The following is a 19783-nucleotide window of genomic DNA, read 5'->3' as shown; positions in this document are numbered from 1 at the left end:
AGGCTCGAAAACATGACCTTCAGATCACTAGTTCAACACCCTAACCAGCTGGCCACGCACCACACATTATGACCTAGTGAAGCAGGCTGTGCTCAAAGCTTATGAGTTTGTCCCAGAAGCATAAAGGCAAAAGTTTAGAAATTTGAAGAAACCTGTGAACCAGACTTATATGAAATTTGCTTATGAGTAATTTGTGTGTATTGCCCGCTGGTGCACATATAAAAATGTAAATGATGATTTTAACAGCTTGAACGAGTTGGTTTTAACTGAAGAATTCAATAAGTGTGTCCCTGATGACATAAAGACATATTTAGATGGAAATGATGCTGCCACTATGCAGGAGTCTGCTAGATTAGCAGATCAGTTTGCTTCAACTCATAAGCGTATGGTTACCCTGAATAAGAGTTTCGAAAAGAGTAGCAGGGATGACCAGGGTAAACCAGAAATTAATGCTGGGATTTGTCACACTTGTCAAGTTTTGGCTAAACCTCATCAGGTCACCCAAGTGGCCCCACTGTGGTCTATACCTGCATTCTGTGAACCCTTTTCTAAAGTTATAGAGAATTATGTTGGCCCATTGCCAAAGACTAAAGCTGGCCATCAGTATCTGCTAACTATTATGTGTACTGCGTCCAGATTCCCAGAGACAATACTGCTCAGAAATATTAAAGATAAAACTGTGTCGAAGGCTCTTACTGAGTTTTTTTTTTACTTTATTTGATTTGCCTCAAGAAATCCAGTCTGATCAAGGAAGTAATTTTACATCTGGGTTATTCCAGCAGGTAGTTTATGAACTGGGAGCAAAACAAATTACATCGTCTACATACCATCCGGAATCACAAGTGGCTTTAGAAAGATTTCACTCTACCCACAAAACAATGATTAAGACATACTGTGTTGAAAATGGAAACGACTAGGATGAAGGAATACATTTGCTTTTGTTCGCAGTAAGAGAGTCGGTTCGGGAATCATTGGGCTTTACTCCATTTGAACTCGTATTTGGACGCAGAGTGAGGTGACCTTTGACCTTGTAAAAGGAGCGGTGGATTGATGGGGATGTACATGTTAACTTGTTAGACTATGTTTTAAATTTCAAAAATAAACTACACCAATTCTGTGGTCTAGCGAGACAAAACTTAAAGATTTCTCAAAACAAAATGAAGTGTTGGTTTGATAAGCAGGGTTGTGAAAGAAAATACCAGGTGTGAGATAAGGTGCTTGCCTTATGTTGACGAATCCACTTCAGGTGAAATTCAATAGACCGTATGAAATAGTCTCTCAATTTAATGATGTGAATTATGTTATTACAACACACAACCTACGTAAACTAACACACCTGGCACACATAAATATGATAAAGCCTTGTTTTGACAATCAGGCACCATCTGTGAGTGTTGTTGTCAAAACATATGAATCTGGTAACACTGAGCTTGAAACAATTGACTCGTCTGAGACTTTTCACAAGCCAAACATGGTCCCAGTTAGGCTAATGAACTCCGTTGTTCCAGAAAATATTGATAACAAGTTGGCTCATCTGCAGCCAAAGCAACAACAGCTGAAGGAATTAATTCTGAAGTTTAAAGATTTCTTTTGCGATGTTCGCAAGCAAACCACGGTCTCATTACATGATGCAGATATTGGTCAAGCCAAACCGATTAAACAACACCCATATCGCATGAACGTAGAGAATGTAAATTGGCTGAGCAATTGTTGTAAGCGTGGAAACAGATTCAGTAGGTCTCAGGGGCACAGATTATGGGAAGGTAAATGAAGTAACAAAAACAGATGCCTATCCTATCGCTAGGATAGATGATTGCATCGATAAAGTTGGAATAGCTAATTTCTTACAAAGATTGATCTGTTGACAGGGTATTGGTGTGTTCCATTGACGGACAGACATAGAGAAATTTCTGCCTTTGCGACACCATCTAGGTTGTATGAATACAATGTTTTGCTTTTTGGAAAGAAAAATGCTCCAGGAACATCCCAGAGAATGATTAATTTTGAAATTCGAGGGTTAGAACACACAGATGCCTATATTGATGACTTAGTCACAGGGAGTGACACTTGGGAAGAGCATATCTCTGATTGGTAAGAAGGCTCTTAGAAGGTTTCTGGGAATGGATGGATATTATCGTAAGTTCTGTAAGAACTTTGCTGCTCTCGCTCTTCCTCTGACTAATCTCCTGAAGAAGGGTGAAAAGTTTGTTTGGACTGAACCTTGTCAGGAGGCATTTGATCGATTGAAAGATATTATTTGAGATTAGGGCAATCAATGTAGTATTCTCAGCAAATTTAATTAGCAGATTGGAGCTGTGGGTGGCAACACAAGTCATGGGTGCACAGAGAGTAAAGGAGAGGGCCAAAGTGACAACCCTGTGGGGTATGTGTGCTGAGGGTCAGAGAGACAGAGGAGATGGAGCCCACTCTTACCACCTGCTGGTGATCTGACAGGAAGTCCAGGATCCAGCTACACAAGGCAGGGTGAAGGCCGAGGTCTCTGAGCTCCTTGTCGATACTTCATGCCTTTGTATGGCTACTTCTCTGCCCATGACTGCAAGGAACTGCAGAGAACTTTGGAGAGCAGAGAACATCAGAGAAACAAGCCTCCACTCCATGGACTCTCCCTACACTTCCCCTCCCTCGGAAAAGCAGGCCATGTACACAAAGAACCTCATAACCTGGACATTCTTGCTGCAAACACGCTCCCACATTGGCGGAGAGATACAAAAGCCTTAAAGTGCGTAACACCAGGCTGAAGGATGGCTTCCTGTCTGCAGTTATAAGCCAAATGAATGATAAAATGGACTCGACCTCACAATGTAACTCGACGTGACCCTGCACCATATGTCTATCTGCACTGCACTTTCTCTGCAGCCATAATACTTTGTTACAGTTATTTTTTTGTTGTCTATGAGCTCAATGTACTGTTGTAATGTATCGATCTGTGTGGATGGTACATCAGGCAAGATTTTCACTGTAGCTCAGTACGTGATGATAATAAACAAATACACCACTTTAATTGTGTGGAAATATTAGACAGACTGAGCTTCTGCTCCGGAACCACAGAAGGAAACTGACCAGTTGTCATTTCTGTGGAAAGCAAATATATGGAAAATGCTTCAATCTCCCATTACGATCTGCAGTAACTGGGATGAGGTGACCGGCGGTAGGTCTCCCATATCAATATCAGAATCAAGTTTAATAGCACCAGCATATGCCATGAAATTCGTTGTCTCTGCGGTAGCAGTAGAACCTAATTAACAAAAGATCTTAACAATTGTGACTTAAAGTAAGTATATGTATAGAAAGTACAAAAATATAAAAAAAATGTAATAAGCTATTCTAATTGTGTAAATGTAATAATCTAATTTAATTGTGTGGAGCTATTTGATCCGGATCTCACTGCGTTGTCTGAAGGGGACAAAGGTGAAGCTACATGTACACGTAGAGCAGTGACCCGCAAATGCTGCAGATCTGCAGAAAAACGTGAACAGGAAACGGGATCAGGTGACGGGTGGAGGGTCTCCCTCCTGAACTGGTGACTCTGCTCCTCGGCCCTCACACACTGCCCGACCCATCCGCCGCATTCCCCACATTATTCCATATTTACACCAGATACATGTCTACTTTTCCACACCATATCTACCCCGATCCCTTTCCCTCCACCCCCAGGTCACAGAGTCACGGGCTCGATTCCCATCCCCTTTTTCAGAGACTGGGATCACTGGTTCAACCGGTAATGATGTTCTGCATTTCAATGTGTTCACCTCTCAGTCCTCGATTCTCTAAATGACATTTAGAGTTACCACATTTGATCTTTCTTCAGGTTATGACCCCACCTCTCCAGGGATCGGTCAGGTGAATCTTCATTGCACTCTCTATAACGAATACTCTCTAACCTCATTGTTTATGGAATTAATTTCCATCTTCTGCAGCTCCGTGTTGCCCCAACCACTGAGCTCCCACCCCTGTCACTATTTTCACCTTCCACCTCCCCCCTCACCTGAATCCACCTCTCACTCCCCAGCTCATGCCCCATCCCTACCCCTCACCTCTTCTCTATTTCCCCTCCACTCTCAGTCCAGAGGGAGGGTCTCGGCCCGAAATGTTTACGGTCCATCTCCCTCCACAGATGCTGTCCGACCCACTGAGTTCCTCCGGCAGTTTGCTCTTTGGTCTGTATAACCCGTGTTAATATGGGGAGCGGGATTTTACACCATATTGCAGGGTTAGGGTTAATGGACTTTTCGGTGAGACGACAACATTAATCAGGGGTTTCATCACTGAATCCAGTGTTGTGGGATGTAAAGTCCCCTGTTATGTGTACGGCTGTGCCGTGTTGTTGGTGGAGTGGGCAGCGTGGTGTTTGTCTCGATTCGGGTCACAACACCAGAATTGCCAGCGGGGTCCACACACAGTGTATTAGTCAACAGAAAACCTCTCGTCCCTGCAGTCTTTGACTCCTGGTAAACTCAACACCCTGACAGTGTGGACCATAGATACTCCTTCCTCTCAGAGTCAGGGGATCATTCAGACAGCTGATCGCTGAGAGGAATTATATTTATTGGTCATTAAAGTTCGCCCAGATTCGTTTGGACGGATTTGATGTGGAGTTCGGGGTGTCACAGTGACAGGCCCGGACGGTCGAACTCTCTCTGTTGTCCAAACATCCTTCCAGGTGAGGCGACACTTCACCTGTGAATCTTCCGGGGTCGCCCGTTGTGTCCGCTGCTCCCGATGCGGCCGCCTCGACACTGGTGATACCGGCTCCTCCGCAGTTTTGTCGGGTAGGAGTGTTTTTTTAACGGGTTGTAGCGCCTCATTTCCTAGCGTATCCGAACCGACTCACAATTAGATAGCCTACGGGGGTTTGCGAGCACAGAGCTTTGGAGCCTCTTCGCCATGGGGGGCCGGTTGACAGAGGCTTAAAAGTGAGGCTGAAGTTTTCGAATAAAGTTTTTCCTTCGACTGCAGTTACCGACTCCGTGTCGTAATTTTAGCGCTGCTTGTAGCACACCGCTACAATTGGTGACCCCGACGGTCCAAACGATTTTTGGACCAGAAATGACCGACGCCGCCTCTGTTCATGCGGTTTCGTTGAAACTGCCGGGTTTCTGGACACAGCGCCCGGACCTATGGTTCCAGCAAGCCGAAGCCCAATTCCACGTTCGCCGGATCACCTCAGAAGACACCCGCTGCTACTACTACGTGGTGGGCTCCCTCGACCAGGACACAGCTGCCCAGGTCGCGGAGTTCGTACAGTCGCCCCCGGCAGACGGCAAGTACACGGAATTCAAAGCTCTGCTCCTCAGGACTTTCGGACTCTCACGGCGCGAGCGGGCTGCCCGTTTACTGCACCTGGACGGCTTGGGCGACAGACCTCCATCGGCTTTAATGAATGAGATGTTGTCTCTGGCCGAGGGACACACCGGCCTCATGTTTGAGCAGGCATTCCTGGAGCAGCTGCCCGAGGACATACGCCTGCTGCTGTCCGACGCGGATTTCAGTGACCCCCGGAAGGTGGCAGCCCGGGCGGACTTGCTGTGGAACGCCAAAAAGGTGAGCGGGGCGTCCATCGCACAGATATCCCAGCCACGCTCCCGGCAGCAAACCAGTCCAGGCCCGGCCGCAGAGCCCACTAACCCCCGGCCCAATGACCACTGGTGCTTCTACCACCAGCGGTGGGGCGCAGAAGCCCGCCGTTGCCGCCCGCCCTGCAAGTTCCCGGGAAACGCCAGGGCCAGCCGCCGCTGATGGCTACGGCGGCTGGCCATCGGGATAGCCTCCTGTATGTGTGGGATAGCAGGTCGGGACGCCGGTTTTTGGTCGATACTGGGGCTGAGGTCAGCGTTTTACCTCCGACGAGTTACGACACCCGCAGCAGGGCACCGGGTCCCCCCCTGCGGGCCGTGAATGGCAGCACAGTAAGGACCTATGGCACCCGTCAGGTGCAGCTACAGTTCGGCCCCAGCCAGTTCACGTGGGACTTCACACTGGCCGCCGTAGCCCAACCGCTTCTGGGTGCGGATTTTTTGCGAGCTCACAGCCTGCTGGTTGACCTGCCCAGGAAGAGACTGGTACACGCCGAGACCTTTCAGACGTTCTCCCTGGGCGCGGCCCAGTTGCCAGCCCCTCACCTCGGCTCCATCACGCTGTCCGACAACGATTTCACCAGGGTCCTGGCGGAGTTCCCATCGGTTCTGGCACCGCAGTTCACAGCAGCCATGCCCAGGCACGGCGTACAGCACCACATCCCGACACAGGGACCACCCCTCCATGCCCGTGCTCGGCGGCTTCCCCCGGACAAGCTCCGACTGGCGAAGGAGGAGTTCCAGAGAATGGAGGAATTGGGGATCATCCGGCGGTCCGACAGCCCCTGGGCTTCCCCCCTGCACATGGTGCCCAAAGCGACGGGGGGCTGGAGACCGTGCGGCGACTACCGCAGGCTGAACGAGGCTACCACACCGGACCGCTACCCTGTGCCGCACATTCAGGACTTTGCGGCAAACCTGCACGGCGCCCGGATCTTCTCCAAGGTCGACCTTGTCCGAGGGTACCATCAAATCCCGATGCATCCTGACGACGTCCCCAAAACGGCTCTCATCACCCCGTTTGGCCTCTTCGAGTTCCTCCGCATGCCGTTCGGCCTGAAGAATGCCGCACAGACGTTCCAGCGGTTAATGGACGCGGTGGGACGAGACCTGGACTTCGCGTTCATCTATTTGGATGACATCCTCATAGCCAGCGGCAGTCGTCAGGAGCATCTGTCCCACCTCCGTCAACTCTGCGCCCGACTGAGTGAGTACGGTCTTACAATCAACCCTGCCAAATGCCAGTTCGGACTTGATACCATTGACTTCCTGGGCCACAGGATTACTAAAGACGGGGCAACCCCTCTGCCCGCTAAGGTAGATGCGGTCCGCCACTTCCCCCGACCCACCACGATCAAAGGCCTTCAGGAATTCGTAGGTATGGTCAATTTCTACCGCCGCTTCCTCCCTTCAGCTGCCCGGATCATGCGCCCCCTGTTCGCCCTGATGTCGGGTCCGAGCAAGGACATTACCTGGGACGAGGAGTCCGCCGCCGCTTTCGTTCAAACGAAGGAAGCTTTGGCTGACGCCGCAATGCTAGTACATCCCCGAATGGACACCCCTACCGCCCTCACAGTGGACGCATCAAACACGGCAGTCGGTGGGGTGCTGGAGCAGCTCATCGCAGGTCGCTGGCAACCCCTGGCGTTTTTCAGCAAACACCTGCGGCCACCCGAGCTCAAGTACAGTGCTTTTGACCGGGAACTGTTGGCGCTCTACCTGGCAATCCGGCATTTCAGGTACTTCCTAGAAGGCCGGCCCTTCACCGCGTTCACGGACCACAAACCGCTTACCTTTGCGTTTACGAAAGCATCCGACCCCTGGTCATCCCGCCAGCAACGCCACCTGTCCTACATCTCTGAATACACAACGGATGTCCGGCACGTCTCGGGTAAGGACAATGTCGTGGCGGATGCGCTCTCTCGCCCTACCGTTCATGCCCTTTCCCAAGGGGTAGACTTTGAGGCACTGGCAGAGGCACAGCAGGTAGATGAGGAGATTCCGAGTTACAGGACTGCAGTCTCTGGTTTGCGGCTCCAGGACTTCCCCGTGGGCCCAGGTGAGAGGACCCTACTCTGTGACGTCGCCACCGGCCGGCCCCGTCCGGTCGTCCCCGCAGCCTGGCGGCGACGTGTTTTCGACTCCATTCATAACTTGGCGCATCCCTCCATCCGGACAACTGTCCGGCTGGTTTCCAGCAGGTTCGTTTGGCACGGTCTCCGCAAACAGGTCAGTGAATGGGCCAGAACGTGCATGCACTGCCAGACGGCCAAGGTTCAGCGGCACACCAAAGCCCCACCGCAGCAGTTCCATCCCGCCCACCGGCGTTTCGACCACATTCATGTGGATATCGTGGGGCCCCTGCCAGTGTCGCGCGGAGCGCGTTACCTCCTGACTATCGTGGACCGGTTCACAAGATGGCCAGAGGCGGTCCTGCTCACCGACACCACCTCCGAATCTTGCGCCCGAGCCCTGCTCGCCACCTGGATATCCCGCTTTGGTGTACCAGCCCACATTACCTCCGACAGAGGCGCCCAGTTCACCTCCAGCCTGTGGTCAGCTATGGCCAGCCTTTTGGGGACTCAGCTGCACCACACCACTGCCTACCACCCACAGTCGAACGGGCTAGTGGAGCGTTTCCACCGTCACCTGAAGTCGGCCCTCATGGCCCGCCTGCGAGGAGCCAACTGGGCGGACGAGCTTCCCTGGGTCCTTCTCGGCATCCGCACAGCGCCCAAGGACGACCTGCACGCCTCGTCGGCCGAGTTGGTATACGGCGCGCCCCTGGCCGTCCCCGGGGAGTTCCTGCCAGCCCCGAGGGGGCAAGAGGAAGAACCCGCTGCAGTCCTGGGCAGACTTCGCGAGAAGCTCGGTAACCTGGCCCCCATACCCACGTCACAGCATGGGCGGCACCCGACCTGCGTACCCAAAGACCTACAGAACTGTAAGTTTGTGTTTGTACGAAGGGGCGGGCATCGGCCGCCGCTGCAGCGGCCATACGAGGGGCCGTTTACGGTGCTCCGGAACAACGGGTCCACGTTCGTGCTGGACGTTGGGGGGAAGGAGGAGGTTTTCACGGTGGACCGCCTCAAGCCGGCCCATGTGGACCTGGCGCAACCGGCCGAGTTTCCGGCGCCTCGGCGCAGAGGCCGACCTCCCAAGCAGGTTCTGGCCCAGGCTGTGGACATTGGTGGGTGTATCGCCGGTTCTGGGGGGGGGTTATGTAGCGCCTCATTTCCTAGCGTATCCGAACCGACTCACAATTAGATAGCCTACGGGGGTTTGCGAGCACAGAGCTTTGGAGCCTCTTCGCCATGGGGGGCCGGTTGACAGAGGCTTAAAAGTGAGGCTGAAGTTTTCGAATAAAGTTTTTCCTTCGACTGCAGTTACCGACTCCGTGTCGTAATTTTAGCGCTGCGTGTAGCACACCGCTACAGGGTGTCGATATTTTTCTTCCCTTTTGTGCGGGGGGGAGGGGTGGGTTTTGGGGGTTGATGATCGGGATGCCGTCCTTTTTGATGCGGGGGGTGCGGAGGGAGTTTCATTTTTTTCTCTCTCTGAACGACTTTCACGATTTCTTTGTTTCGTGGTTCTCTGGAGAAGGAAAAAAAAACTCAGCGTTATTTATGAATTCCTGCTTTGATAATAAATTAATCTTTCAACCATCCACTCCGAGCGGGACTTCCCGGTGTCCAGACATTTCAATTCCGATTCCCATTCCCGTTCCGACGTGTCATCCCATCCCTTGCCAAGATGAGGCCACCCTCAGGGTGCGGGATCAGCAACTTGTATTCCGTCTGGGTGCCCCCACCCACCCTGATGGCATGAATATCGATTTCCCCTTCCGGTGAACAAATTTACCTCACACCCCTCCGTCCCACTCCCTCTCATCCCCTCTGTCTTTGTACGTCCTCTCACCTGCTTATCACTTCACTCTGGGTCCACTGCTCCATCCCTTTCTCAATATATTGAAGTGTACCTGTGAGTGTCGATACACAAAATATCCTCACACGTCTGGTGTTACATGGTTCGACCTTTATACATCCTGTTTAGTGTTTAAATATATAAAAAGTTAAAGAAGCTAGAATCTTTACATAAATTATTATCGCAACTAAACGTATATAAAACATTGTATTTTGGAAGTGACAAATGTTAACGGGAGGAGAGCAACCATTTAGGAGCTTTGGAAATGCATTTCATCTCGTTCATTTCCTCACTAAATTACTCTTTTTTCCTATCAACGCAAAGAGAAAAAGAGCATCTTTTCAATCAACTACAGTTGGTGGAGCGAGGCCAAGGAGTTAATCAGCTACTAATGATATGAAATGCCGTAAAACCAGCTTGTAGCCTAGAATTTTTTTTCCATTTGGCTTCCAAAACAAAATTAAATTTATCCAGGTGTAGAAGGGGATTTTGGATGATTAGCTTGTGTATCTGATCAAAATCAGGAAGAAGATGAGCGAGCACTGAATTTTTCTTTCATTATTTTCCACTCTTAAACATAGGTTTCGATGTTCATTCCGTGCTTATTATAGCTCCTTCCTGGAATCCAATGGTACCCATTGGAAAGAGCGGAAAAATGCTCGCATTTGTGTACAGGTATTTTCCAGCTTCATGGACAACGGGTCGAGCGAGAAGGAATTTCACAAATACCTAAATAAAAAACAGTCACAGCTCCAGGATTTCACCAAAAACGATCAAATATCCTAATGTTATTAGTGGTATTTTTCCCCACCAGCCAACACCCCTACTTCCCAACCCCCGCTTCCGTAAAATTCCCTCTATTTAATATCCGGGGTTGTTAAATTCCCCGCTTGTTTATTTTGACTGTTTTACAGAGGTGTCGGAGCGGCTCTCCGGTGAGCTCTGGTAGCACTGCACCCCTGAATGTATGAGACAGTACAGTGTTAAATGTAAAACCCTGAACAGTGTCGATGATCAGAGGGATCTTAGACTCCAAGTTCATCGCTCCCTGAAAGAGACAGCACAGATTGATCGGGTGGTTAAGAAGCAAATGGCATGGTTGTCTTTATTAGTTGAAGCACTGAGTTCAAAAGTCGGGAAGTTGTGTTGCAGCTTTGTTAAACTATTTAGACCACATCTGGAGTGTTTCATGCAGTTCTGGTCGCCCCCATTCTCGGAAGGATGTCGGGGCTTTGGAGAGGGTGCAGAACAGTTTTACCAGGATACTGACTGGATTAGAGGGCATGAGCTATAACAAGAGGCTGGACAAACTTGTGTTGTTTTCTCCAGAGCGGCGCAGGCTGGGGTGAGACTGGATGGACTTTTATCAGATTACGAGAGGAATAGATAGAGTGGACAGAGGGTATGTTTTTTCCTGGGGGTTTGAAATATCTGACACAGTTAAGGTGAGAGGAGATGTGAGGGGCGTCTGTTTATTTCCACTGAGTGCTGGGAAGCTGGAGTCTACGTCTGGGGTGTTAGACCCCACCGGTCACGTGATCCCATTTGCCCCTCCCATTTAACCATAGATGTAACGATCTCTTTGTGCATGTTCACAATCTCCAGGTGGGTGGTCATGCATCCTCCATGTTGTGTTGGGGAAATCTGATGTTGGCCACTGAGTCCCGTTAACTTCCCCCGAAATCGCCTCGTTTCCTGAGGCTCCTCACATTTGTCCTGGAGCTTTATGGCTGTTGTGTCTTCTGCCGGACTGGGGTGGGTGAGGAAGGAGAATGTCCCAGGTTGTGGGGATCTTTGATTTCACTGCCTGCTTTACCGAGGGACTGGGAAGTCTCAGGGGGGAGAATGGTTTCTGTGATGTGCTGATCTGGATCCAAAGGTCTCTGCTGTTCCTCACAGTCACGGGCGGAGCAGTTACCATGCAAAGCGTGAAGTGTCTGGATGGGAAACTCTCTATGGTGTGTAGATAAAAATTTGGTGAGGGCCACAGTATATCTGGCAAGGTTCTTGTTATTTTTGCTAATTCTGTCATTTTAGAATCTTTTGTACAATAGTATGTACTATTCATTCAGTACCTATGTGTTGCTGGAGGACCATCAGTGATCGTCCTTGATCCCTTCTCCCACCTGGTTCCATCTGCTCATCTTGTTCAAACTCTGTCCAGTCTCCTCACAACACCCAACTCCGCTTCAGTGATGTACACCAACCATCTGGGTCATCCTCAGTCCGCCTTGTATCCCACCTCCTCAATGTTATATATCAGCAAACTTTCTTCCAACCCTTGTCTTCATCGTGAAATGTTCTTTTGTACCTTTGGCCTCGCTGAGTCATTTCCAGAATCGGTTATTGTTGGCTGGAATGCCGGAGGGTCATCAGGTCCCAGTTCTGTTGTGCATTGGTGTGGAGGTGCTCGTTTATGAACAGTGACGGGCTGACACACTGCAGCATTTTGCTGGCAGCAAAGAGTACTGGGAGAGTTGGTGCCTGGGCTCTAATCCTGTGATCGGCTTTCCAGGCAAATGGAACTCTTGGTGTTTTAGCTTTGACTTCGGTTTGAGCTTCTACAGATGAGGCCGGATGCTCGTCCTGCAATGAAGCAGAAATTTCGAGCAACTGGACATTGGTTGTGGGGAAATCCCGGATTGCACTACCCAGTGTGAGATGTGGGGACAATGTGTGAGACTCTCAGGGTCGGTGAGTGGCAGATTCAGCTGTGTGATTGTGAGGTTTGGTCCTGGGATGTAACAGTTTTTGATCCAGGTAAAATCGACCCAGCAATCGAGCTGTTTGGGCTTGTGAGGTGTTGAGTGAGTATTGCTAACAAGGTTTACATAAGTAATCCCAGGAATGATCGGTGGAGCATTTGAGGGTTTTGGACCTGTGCTCAATGGAGTTCAGAGGGATGGAGAGTCTGCGATCTGACAGCACTGTCTCAGAATAAAGATGCTTCTCCTTAAAACTGAGATGAGAAAATTTTTTTGGCCAAAAGGTGTCTGATCTGTGGAATTTGTTGCCACAGAGGTTGATTGAGGCTGCCGTTTGAGTATATTTATGACAGAGATTAATATTCTCATGATTGCTAAGTAGCTTCACCTAATTCTGTTCCTGTGTCTTATGTCTTACCATGATTGAATGATGGCTCCTTCTTATCCCATATCATTCTTTGATATGTGAGGGGCAATAAAATATTGTTCACTGAGATCGTTAAATCTGCCTTCAGTGTTTAAATCTCAGTGAGTTTTGTTCTTAGTAACATTACGCAGAAATGTTTAGTTCTCCTTTTCATTATTAACGTGCTCCATTGTCTCTCTGGTTAAAGTTAGACCTGTGGTGAGAGATTTACTTGAAGAAAAACCCCAACTGGAGGCAAACCACGACTGTAAGACGAGGGAACAACAACAAGTGAACCAGCCCGAGGACTGAGAGCATCAACTGGAGAGAAACCAATCTGACTCGGAGATTCCGGTGATTCAGTCAGGAGAAAGTCTGGTGAGTCTCATTTACTCAAACACTGGTCCTTTAGACATTATATACCTGTACAATGGAAGGTAGGAAATAGTTGGAGTGAGACTGAATGTGCCCAGAAGAACCAGTTATGCCTCTGTCAGACCCAGTTCCAATCACTCCAGGTCTGGTAATGTGCTTCCAGCAGCCCGGCCCTTTGAAACCACTCCCATTCCCTCACAGTGGTCACTCAGTTCAAGGTCTTGCATCCTCTGATGTAGCTTTTGGTCAGTTCTGAGTGGGGAGAGGGAAAGAGAGGGGAGTGTTTATACTGACTCTCTTTCAAAAACAGTATTTGTTTGAACTTGCTGCAAACTCTGTCCCCATACCCTGTACTTTCTCAACCAAATTATTGACATAGATGACAAGTAGCAATGGGCGTAACCCCAGGGAACGTCACTAAGCACAGGACTCGAGTCTAAGAAACAGTCTCTCACCATCACCCTCTGATTCCTACCACCCAGCCATTCCCAGACCCTGGGGCTCTGTAACAAACTCAATGTTAACAGGAAGATTAGTCCGTGATTAAGATGATGAGAGAATTGTGGACTCCTGAAAGGACATGCGAGCTGAGCTGTCTGATTCATTGGACCAGATCCACCTTCGTTGACAACGTAATTTACCCCTTGTCCATCCACCCAAGTCATGTTACTTCCGATAACCCACAGTACCCCAATCACCCTCCGCACACCCACACCCTTCTGACCATTCACCCCACACCGACACATAGACAGGCCCCCTTCACCCACGTCCACCCTCCCAGCTTGGGGAACCACAACAAACTGATCCCGTGATCCCGACACAGTGCAAAACTAAAACCAGGGATGCAAGACTGGCGAGCCTGGAGCCTCCAGCTGTCCGGCTTGGTCCCGGCCCTTTCCCACTGTACCCGGCCCTGGATTTACACAAACCTAAGATTAACCCCTTCCTCACCGCCACCTGAACAGGAGAAACACCCGCATCAGCTAGGGTTGAGCTGCAGTTGGTCCCCGTATGTGTAAAAACTCCCCGCTGTCGGAAATGGAGACCAGAATCGTACCCGGTAAAACCATATAACAATTACAGCACGGAAACAAGCCATCTCGGCCCTTCTAGTCCATGCCGAACTCTTACTCTCACCTCATTCCACTTACCTGCACTCACCCCATAACCCTCCATTCCTTTCCTGTACATATACCTATACAATTTTTTTTTAAATGACAAAATCGAACCTGTCTCTACCACTTCCACTGGAAGCTCGTTCCACACAGTTACCACTCTCTGAGTAAAGAAGTTACCCCTCGTGTTGCCCCCTAATCTTTTGCCCCTTAACTCTCAACTCATGTCCTCTTATTTGAATTTCCCCTACTCTCAATGGAAAAAACCTGTCCACGTCAACTCTGTCTATCCCCTCATAATTTTAAATACCTCTATCAAGTCCCCTCACAACCTTCTACGCTCCAAATAATGAAGACCTAACTTGTTCAATCTTTCTCTGTAACTTGGGTGCTGAAACCCAGGTAACATTCTGGTAAATCTCCTCTGTACTCTATTGACATCTTTCCTATAATTTCATGACCAGAACTGTATACAAAACTCCAAAATCTGGCCTCGCTAATGCCTTCTACAATTTTAACATCACATCCCAACTCCAATACTCAATGCTCTGATTTATAAAGGCCAGCATACCAAAAGCTTTCTTCACCACATGAGATTCCACCTTCAGGGAAATATGCACCATTATTCCTAGATTTCCTCACACTGTCTACAAGCTTTCTCTATTTGTGAACTAACCACTTCTCTCCTAGTCTCTTCAATTTGATTCCCAGCCCCCAACCATTCTAGTTTAAAGTCTCCCAGTAGCCTTCACAGATCTCCCGCCAGGATATTGGTCCCCCTAGGTTTCAAGTGTAACCCGTCATTTTTGTACAGATTATTCCTGCTCCAAAGGAGGTCCCAATGATCAAGAAACTTGAATCCCTGCCCCCTGCTCCAATCTTTCAGCCACACATTTATCCTCCACCTCATTCCATTACTACTGTCACTGCCGCGTGGCACAGTCAGTAATCCCGAGATTACTCCAGCCCTCCCTTCTTGCTCCCTCTCTCCCTCACTCTCAATTCTCCCTCACCCCTTACTTGTCATCACAAGGATGTTGCCAAGTCTGGAGGACTTGTGTTATAAGGAGAGATTGAACAGGCCAGGACTTTATTCCTTGGAATGTGGAAGGTTGAGGGGAGATTTGATGGAGGTATACTACAATTATGAGGGTTAGAGATAGGGTAAAAGCAAGCTGGATTTCTCAACTGAGATGGAGTGTGACTATAACCAGAGGCTATGGGTTAAGGGTGAAAGGTGAAATGTTCAGGGTAACATGAGGGGGAAACTTCTGCCGGGTGAGTTTCCAAAGAGATCACCAGCTCGTAACCCAGCACGGATGGAAATCGTGCAGGGGAGCCGGCTGGATTCGAACTCAGGACCATTCGTCCCGAAATCTGGCATTGATGCCACTATGCCACCAGCCAGGTCAGGAGAAATTGACAGGAGATATTGACATGGCATTGAAACTGTGGCACTTTAAATTAACATTACATAAAGGAAAGCCCTAGCTACACGTCAACAAATGCTATTTAAGTGAGAGGGTTTCTGTTACTGTGGGGCCAGACACCCTTTCAGCTCAGTGGGAAGAGGGACTAATTCAAATGGACAGAGTCAAACAGAGCCAAGTCACAGATTGGAGATGGCATAAGTGCCCCATTCTTATAGAGCATCAGAGAGTTTGAGGGTCGTTCCAGATACCAGTACTGTGCCCAGTTAGAAGGTGATTTCGCTCTCCAATGTGTTGAACTTCACTGTAACAGTGTGATGTCAGATCGCACCTTAGCAACTCAAGTGATCTCATCTCAAATGTTGTCCTTCACCCACTGATGGATTTTTAAATCTTTTCACAGGTTAAAATCGACAAGGAATGTGTCTATGGGAATTCAAACACAACACACCAGTTGTGCTGTCTCTGTCTAGATATTTAAGGAGCAAGAGATTCAATTCGCCATCCATCCTGCTCAGACTGTGGGGAGGGATTCACTCTGTCATCTGACCAACTGACACGTCCGTCATTTTACACAGGGGAGAGACCTTTCACCTGCTCAGACTGTGGGAATGGATTCACTCGGTAATCTCAACTGAAGCTACCTACTGGGCAAGGTCATTCATCTATTCTGTGTGCGGGAAGGGGTTCAGTCGGTCTTCCCACCTGTGGACACACCAGGCAGTTCACACTGGGCAGAGGCTGGTCATCTGCTGAATTTGTGGGGAAGAATTCACTTGGTCATCTGGCCTAATGGCTCACCAGGGAGTTCACACCGGGCAGCGGCTGTTCGCCTGCTCAGACTGCGGGAAGGGATTCACTTGCTCATTTAAACTGAAGGTACATCAGCGAGTTCACACTGGTGAGAGGCCGTTCACCTGCTCAGACTGTGGGAAGGGATTCACTTGCTCATCCACACTAAAGGCACACCAGCGAGTACACACAGGGGTGTGGCCATTCACCTGCTCTGAATGTGGGAAGGGATTCAGTAAGTCATCTGATCTACAAAAACACCAGCGAGTTCACACTGGGGAGAGGCCGTTCATCCGCGGTAAGATGCCGAACTTTAAATAATTGTTGAGACTGTTTCAGGGAGAGGAGCACGGCTGTCACTGCGTTTGGGTGAACTCCGCCATCGGGATCATCGCACACAGGCACTTCTTGAAAACGGTGCAAGGCTTAAGAAGAGCTCGCGGACCTTCAAGAGGGTTCACCCAGTTTGGAATCATAACGATCCAGTAGAGAAACGGAGGTGCAGGTCCGAAATCGTCTCCGAAGTTCGACAGGCAGCCAGTTTTTCACCTGATCCTAATGCTAATGCTACTGCCACTGCCTTATGACTTATGACTAACCTTGACTAGACTAATGACTGACTTACCGCTGATTATTTATGACTACTGACTAATAATTATTAACCGCCGCACTTGCGAAAATAAAAATAACAAAAGAAAAAGAAGGAAAGCTGTTTGGTCATTGAGTGGAATCCAGTTAAAACCTTCGGGTAGGCGTATTCAGTCCCTTGCAGGTGGGGAAGCTGCACATGGGAGCAAGAACTCCGACTTGACAGTGAAAAACTGGTTGACAGTGAAAATACTGCTTGACAGCACTGTTTGACCAGGAAAGAGAAATCTGGAAGCTTTGAGCTGGAACAGCAAGAGCAATAACCTGGAGTCCTGAAAAAGGAAGGAAATCAAGTTCAGATAAAACAACATCAAAGCATCACTAAAAAGTTGTACTCTCACCTGTGAAGCGGTACAACATCCTTGAAAGTAATTTTGATTCGGATTTCCAGTATCATTCTTTAATTTTTCATACATCGATAAAACTTCCAGGTAGAGCTTAGTTAGTTGGAGACAGAAAAAAATAAACAGATAGCTTTTTTCCCGTGGCTCTGGAAGTTGATTAATTTTCAGCGTACATTGATGATCAATATAAATATATGTTCCTGCAATGAGATTTGTTTTACTCAGTACGCGACCGGACGGAAGTTGTGGCCACAGAGAAACAGAGAACAGAGGGAAACAGAGGGAAAGAAACAGACTGTGACGGGGTCTCGGGATGTGAACAAGGATAAAGCCGGAGATATGCGTGGACAACGAGGGAGCAGGTCGAAGATGGAGATGGAGTTTGAAAAAGAAGGAAAATAATGCACACAGGCTATGTTTCAGCCCGATCACGTCTCCCTCACGGTGAAACTCACTAGTCTTCAATAAGATTAAATTCTGTTCAGAACGAGACCGGACGTGCGGACAGAGAGAAACAGGGAACAGAGGAAACAGATTTTCACGGGACCCAGAATGTGAATGGAGATAAAGAGGCAGATAGGAAAGGACAAAGCGGAGCAGTTCGGAGATGGAAAAACAGTTGGAAAAGTAAAGAAACACACACGCACACACACAGACACACACACACACACACACACACACACACACACACACTCCGCTATGTTTCAGTCTGATCCCGTTCCCCTCACCGGCGTGGGGGAAGGAGTGAGCGAGGACAACGTGAGAGGTATTGGGAGTAAAACACCGTGAGCGTCACTGAAAAGGCTGAATCAGAATCAACGGAGAGAATGGAGAAAAGGGAGAGGATTCTTCCGAACTGGACCAACCCAGAGTAAAACGCTGTCAGATGTAACGGAGATTATTAAAATAAAACCGGCGGGGCCTGACTATAAACCCTCCATCCGGGTGAATTACAGCTGAGGTGATCGCTATATATTACACATTTGATGAAGGACACATTTCACCTGTACGGGGTAAACAGCGAGTGGAATATATCATCACAAAACGCATGCGTATTTCAGAGCGCTCAGTTGTCACCCGTGGTTCTACATATCAGCAAGTGGATAGATTATTGAGTTTGGTGTTTGGCTTAAAACTCCGGCAGAAAGTAACAAGTCGCTCTATGATTTAAGGAATTTGGTTAACAGTTCCAGCGGGTATTTCACCGCGTTCTTCAGCTCCTCTCTGAACTTGCTCTGAGTCACGGCGTAAATACATGTGTTGGTGCAGGAGCTGAGGATCTGCAGCATCGTCGCCGTGGATTCTGCGATATAAATCTGGTCACTGCCCGAGTAACGAGGGATGTTTGCAATCAGTACGTAGATATCAAAAACCACCAGTGTTAACCACAGAAATATAAAACTACCGGTTATAGTGAATAGTAAAACCACCGATTTACTTCGGTTCTCCATCTCCGGGTCCTTGTCATTCTTTCCGTTGCTGCGGCCCCGGAGCCCCATCCGGATTTTATTAGCGGACAAAATCAGTCTGACTGTCAGAGCATTGAACAATAAAATCAGAACAAACGGGAGACAAGGCATTAAAATGCGATGAATCATCTGAAATGCGGCCCACGAGGGAGACGTATAGAAACTGTCTTTGGTCACACAGCCATAGAAAACTTCATCAATTATCACCAAAGGCTCCAATGTAAAGTAGAAAGTGATACTTTCTAAACAGCCCAGAACACTCACTGTCCCGATAACCACAGCCCCCGTTCTTTCGGTGCAATATTTTGTTTTCAGCTTTTCACAACAAATGGCCACAAATCTGTCACAGGTGAACGCGACGGTCAGCCAGACAGAGACCCCGGTGCTTGCTAAAAGCAGGCAACGAACAACCCTACAAACGGGAGTCCAATAGAGGAAGGAAGAGCTAAAGTATATGAGAACAGTCCAGTTCAGCAGAGGGTCAGAGATAACGACCAGGAGATCGGCCGCTGCCATTCCCAGCAGGTAGCGAGTGATGCATTTGGAGAGACCGCACTTTCCTCGGGACAGGATAACAATCGCCACCAGGTTAACTGCAAGGGAGAGAGAAAGGAGCAGAGAAATTACTGACCTGTCTGGGCAATAGAGCAAAATATTATGATTAGACATCAACTTATGTTTTTTCTCTCCTACAAATGGTGGAAATTGGACCCAGAACATATGAACCCGCTGACAGTGTGCAATATCGGCGTGACAGAGAACTCTCCGCGAGTTTTGTAAATGGGTTCAATCTGGGGGAATTCCCAAACCAGATGACAGATGACAGCTGGTTAAACGCTTCCTGGCCGCAGTATGGAATGGGGATGATACACCAACGTCACTGGCCTGAGCATCACAGGAATGAAATGAAATCCACATCGGCGGTTCCCTCTGCTCATATTTCTAACATAAATGAGCCATTGGCGTTGTTCTATCACCCAG

The 19783-nt window shown here is 48.7% G+C and overlaps 1 long non-coding RNA gene across 1 annotated transcript; it reads left to right on the top strand.

Moving 5' to 3' along the window:
• The first annotated feature begins 10007 nt into the window (after window positions 1-10007).
• On the top strand, window positions 10008-16035 carry LOC132389422 (uncharacterized). The gene is made up of 3 exons (XR_009510521.1): window positions 10008-10193; window positions 12838-13007; window positions 15953-16035. It is a non-coding gene; the product is annotated as an uncharacterized LOC132389422 (long non-coding RNA).
• Window positions 16036-19783: the final 3748 nt, after the last annotated feature.

This window comes from Hypanus sabinus, unplaced genomic scaffold (genome assembly GCF_030144855.1).
Source record: "Hypanus sabinus isolate sHypSab1 unplaced genomic scaffold, sHypSab1.hap1 scaffold_563, whole genome shotgun sequence".
Taxonomy (NCBI): domain Eukaryota; kingdom Metazoa; phylum Chordata; class Chondrichthyes; order Myliobatiformes; family Dasyatidae; genus Hypanus; species Hypanus sabinus.
This window is presented reverse-complemented; position numbering and strand designations above follow the sequence as displayed.